Below are 5,118 nucleotides of genomic sequence, written 5' to 3'. Positions count from 1 at the left end.
CCCTTTACACCCCTGGCAGCCCTCACACCCCTTACACCCTTTACACCCCTGACATCCCTCACAGCCCTCATCCCACCTCCCTCCTCTGCTGTCCCAGGCAAAGCAGCATTGGGATGCCCTCGGGTGTGTTGTAAGGATGTGGTGAGGTGAGCTTGGAGAAGCTGTGGCCTTGAAGTGGGACCCCGGGAAGGCAGGACAATTAACAGCCCAGTCTAACACATCGTAATTGCGGGCAGCCAGAATTGAGGGTCCTTCGACTCGCTCTGCCCTGCTGGGAAGGCACCTGGTGCAGGACAGAGACACTTTGAGCCTTGTCCACAGCAGGGGCCTACAGGCTTGACATCACTGAGGACAAAAGTAATGTGACAGGGCAGCCCATCCATCCCTCCTCTCCAACTGCTACTGGATCCAGTTTTTGCTCCAGTCTCTGTTACGGATTTGGAACTGTCAATACCCATGTCAATACCATGGCGGCTCCATCTTTGGCAGTGCATGGGATTTCAGGAAGCAACGAGTGACCCCAGCTGCACGAAAAGGTAATAATTACTGCAGACACACCAGAGGAAACAAAAGAGCTGTGTTCCTTCCTGTGCCCAGTGGCAACTACAAGCAGGGGTGCTGCACCCAGCTGGAAGAGACCATGCACCTGGCCAAGGGTACATGCTGCATCCCCTGGCCTTGCTGCAAAGCCAGACCAGGCAAGGCAGGGGTGTGCAGGGTGCTCTGGGTCCCCACCATAGCTTTTCTGGTTATGGTCACAGGCCTTTCCTCACCCTCAGTGCACGGGACATGGTTAACTCTGCCCTGACAGGGTGCTGGAGCACTTGGGTTTGATGTTGAGGTTTGGGAATGGGGACAGTGTTGCTCATTCATCTAATCCACTGCTTTAAAATAATAGTAGTAGTAGTAGTAGTAGTAGTAGTAGTAGTAAATAGTAGTAGTAGTAGTAGTAGTAGTAGTAGTAGTAGTAGTAGTAGTAGTAGTAATAATAATAATAATAATAATAATAATAATAAATAGTAGTAGTGGTAGTAGTGGTAGGGGATGAGATGATCCATTCACGTGGCAGTACCTGAAATTTTTGCTGTGGGGGCTAGAACATGAGCTGCCAACACCCATAAACTCCTGTGTGTGGGCCAGCATTTACAGATAACTGGCCTCTCCACAGCCAGCATGATGAGCTCACAGTCACATGACTTTTCCATCAAATACCATGCTCCTGTTCCCAAATAAAGGAACTTTGTTTTTTTGTTTTTTAAGCGAGAGGAGAATAGCAGCCAGATACTAATGTAAAGAGCAGAAAAAACTGTGAAAGGGTCCTCTGAGGCAGTTGGCACAAGCTCCAGATTTCTGTGGTGACATGTTCTGTGGTTTCCTGTTCTCACTGCTCTGATCTCTGAGCAAGGTGTGAGTCCCTTCCAAGGGAAAGGTTATCCCCATAATAAACGGACTGGGGGGAGCTGAGAGGAATATTGACTTTGTCAGGGAAGGACAGATCAGAAGTGATAGATTAGAATAATTTCAGCATCCTGGAAAACTCCAGTTTGGCTATAATATTAATGTTTTGAAGATAAGGAACATTTGTGCAATAAACTTGTGGTAGTTCAGTGTGGCCTTGGCATTGCCTTGGGCTGTGAAACAATTATGGACCCTCTGTACTGGATGCCCTGAACTCCCTGAATGTCCATGCTTGACTGAGCGTTTTTCCAGCTTGGGTTAGTGGGTCTGCAGGGACAGAGAAGTGGGACTGGTGTTGGTGAGGCCGTGCCTGCTGGGGGTGGCATGGAGGGGGCAGCTGGCTCCTTGGCAGGGGACGTGTTTGCAGGTTGGGGCATCATTCAGAGCACTTCTGATCCTGGGGGTTATGGCCCCAGTGAAGTGAGCTCTCCCCTTTGCCATGGGCTGCTCTGTGTGCTCCCTTCCCAGGCCAGGCACTGGGGAGTTCCCAGCAGCCGGGGCAAGTGTGAGCCCTGGGGGCACCGCGGGAGGCGGCAGCCACCCTCTCCTGCGCCAGAGAGGGGGCACAGGGACCCCCCTGCTTTGCTGTGACCGGCAGCACGCTCTCACCACGAGGCTTGCTCTGGATTCAGGGGAGGGAGTGGCAGGGGTGCCGTGGAGCAGTAGTGCCAATCTCCCCAGCAGTCAGGACAACTCAGAGCATGAGGGGATTTGCTGCGGCCTGGGAGGTTCTTGCATCCCTCTGAGGGACCCCCACCAAACCGGGGGAAGTTTCCCCCACCATTCATGGGCTCGCTGAACCTGGGGAGGGCCTGGGGGGCTTCAGGGACTCCCCCAGACACCGGAGTGCTCACATGTGGAATCCCTGCTCCCTTCCTTGACGTGACCACTCGGTTGCCCCTGCCCCATTCTGCCTGCAGAGACATCCCCGGGGGGGGAGAGGGAGGCAGTAGGGGAGCACTGTCTTGTTCGGGAAATGGGAGACAGGGGTTGGGAAGGAGGGAGAAAGGCTTTTGCCAGAGGAAATCGATATCCCGTGAAAAGTAATTATTGAAGCATAAATTTATCATAAGGGTGATCACCAATAAAACATCTCTTGGCGACGTTTTAATTTAAAATCAAATTCGAAAAGGCCCCCCTCCCCCTTCAAAAAAAAATCCTTAACAAGCAGAAAAATAACTGCAGCCCTTGGAACACTTCATTATACGTTCAAAGAGAGCTCCATCATCTTCGCACCGACGCCGGGCTCTGCTCTTCTGATGGATCCAATGCAGCTGATTTATGGAAATGACTTGCAAATCCATAAATGTAGTTTGCAGTGACAGCCGTGCATATCACTAGTAATTCCTTTAAACTATGCAAAGAAAAATGATTCATATCTCGTTGGACCCTGCCTTTTCCAAGGGTCGCCACTCCTGAGTCTTGATGTGTTTGTCTGTATTGGTTTCCCTCTCGATTTTTTTTTTTAACTCCGTGATGGATGAGGCTGAGATCTTAACACTGAAACCCGGGACCCCGAGACGGCCAGCAAGGGAAGAGTTAAGCCTGTGGGAAGGTGGTTTTGCCTTCCTTCCCCGCGGACACGCGTGGGTCAGACGTGACACACATTGCCTCACTCGGTGTCGTGTCCCCGCGGCTTTTCTCTGCATCCCCCGGGTTTCAGCCCCGGGTTCCGAAAGCTTAATTGTGTTAATTAATTACTCCTCCATGTGTGGTTGCTGGGTGACTCCGGGGCGGATGCACAGGGATCGGAGAGGTGCAGCCCGGAGGGATGCGTGCCCATGCCTCAGTTTCCCCAGCTGCAAGAGAGGCGTGGCGGGGACAGCCGGCCCGGGCCATGCGGCCGCAGCCCCGCTCTGGGGACGCCCCCGAGTGCCCCCTCCCTGAGGCTCCCGGTTCTCTCCTCCTTGCAAGCCCCAGCACACAGGGCTGGGCCCGCACACGTCGGGCAAGGATGGAGCAAAGTCAGCGGTTCTCGGAATTTCTTCATGGTTTCCCGCAGTTATCCCAGGAATCACCATACCTCCTTCCCCATTTGCATCCCCAAAGATCATCCTCCAGCAGTATGTCTGATAATGCATTTATTAGGCTTCATGATGCAATACCCACAAGCAGCCAGAAAATGTAGCATTTTTCCACATTATCATCCAATTTCCCTTCCCGGGTATTTAGTTCAACTCTTTAACACCAGCCACATAATTAGAATTTGGATTTCCATTAATTTTCCTTGAGCCTGCAACCATTTTAAGATCACAGTGGTAATTAACGTGATACATCACTAATTTCACCAAGCACAATCTAAGTAGGCGCTCCCCCTCCTTCTCCGGGGCAAGGCTGGGGGGGATGGTGAGGGGGACGTCGGGGGTCGGGGCGGCCCGGGGCCCCTGCCAGGGTGGTTCTGTCCCCGCCCCGGCCCCGCCGAGGAGCGGAGCGTGTCGTGTCGCAGCCCGGCCCCGCCGCATCCTCCGCGTTCGCTACGGAAAAATACACTTTTCTTTCCAGTAAATTTAACAATTAAAAATATTTATCGGTAGCAGATTTACGTTGTTGTGTCTCCAGTCTTGGGGCATATTGGTAGACTATTAAGACTAATTAGCATCCTTTCTGCATGCAGATTTACTAAGCTGATTGCGGTATAACTCATCCCTAAAAGCCCCTATCCCTCCACATTTGCAGAATGTAGCTGAAGGCAAGGCCCTTTCGTCTCTCTCCGAGCTTGCAAGCAGCTCACGTTAGCTGGGCCTTTTGCTAAGTAAACTTTAAAAATGTGAAGCAATAACAATTTGAGTTAGAATCTTGCAGAGTACTAAAATGGAAATATTACCTCGGGAGCTTCCACAGGAAGGATCTGGGAGGAAACAAGAAGCTTAAATGTATAGAAGCACGCAGCAGATACAGGCTGTATATTCTCAGCATTAAACCCAGGGCTGTTATTTTCTTAAATATATTTGGAAATAAACAAAGGGATTTCGTACGTGCCTGGGTGGCTGTGTGTTCCCGAAGCCAAACAGCACCGAGGAGAGGAGAGAGGGAGGGAGTGAAAGAGAGAGAAAACGAAGAGTTACAGAAAGTTTGCAAGATGCAGTTGCAGGGAACAGTTGTTCGTTTTTTCCTTCCTTCTCTGCATTTTGGGTCTGCTTAAAAGGCGCGGAATCAGCAGAGTGCTTTGCTGCGCAGCCCCTCAAATACAACGGGAGGGGAGATTCGTAGCATCCTTTGAACCTTACTTTGCATTTAAAATATTTAAAGCGTCCCAGAAGGCTCTGTGAGGCTCTTTCAAGGTGTGGAAAGTATCAGCTCCTATGCTTTTAAAAAGCGTACACTGCTGGTTTATTATTAACACACTGGGAAGTACATAAGCCCCACAACTTTATTCTCTTTAATGAGCCTGGAAAAGCACGTTGGCCCTGAAGGGTTTTGTTCATTAAAGATGTAGGCTGTAGGAATATTGTCTCATTAATTATCTGGTTTTAATTACACTGTTACCCTTTGAATCCATATATTTGTGGGGGGGTGGAAAAGTTGCTATAACCAGACCCTCACAATCCGCAGCGAGGGCGTGTCGAGGTTTAAGGAAGAAGAAGCAGCAGAGACTCGGACAGAGAGTGCGGGAGTTGCAGGGATGCTCCTGCAGGAAGGATGGACGGACGGACGCAGGGG

Source organism: Molothrus aeneus, chromosome 8, assembly GCF_037042795.1.
Source record: "Molothrus aeneus isolate 106 chromosome 8, BPBGC_Maene_1.0, whole genome shotgun sequence".
Lineage (NCBI taxonomy): Eukaryota > Metazoa > Chordata > Aves > Passeriformes > Icteridae > Molothrus > Molothrus aeneus.
The sequence above is the reverse complement of the archived record's forward strand: the minus strand, read 5'-3'. Positions refer to the sequence as shown.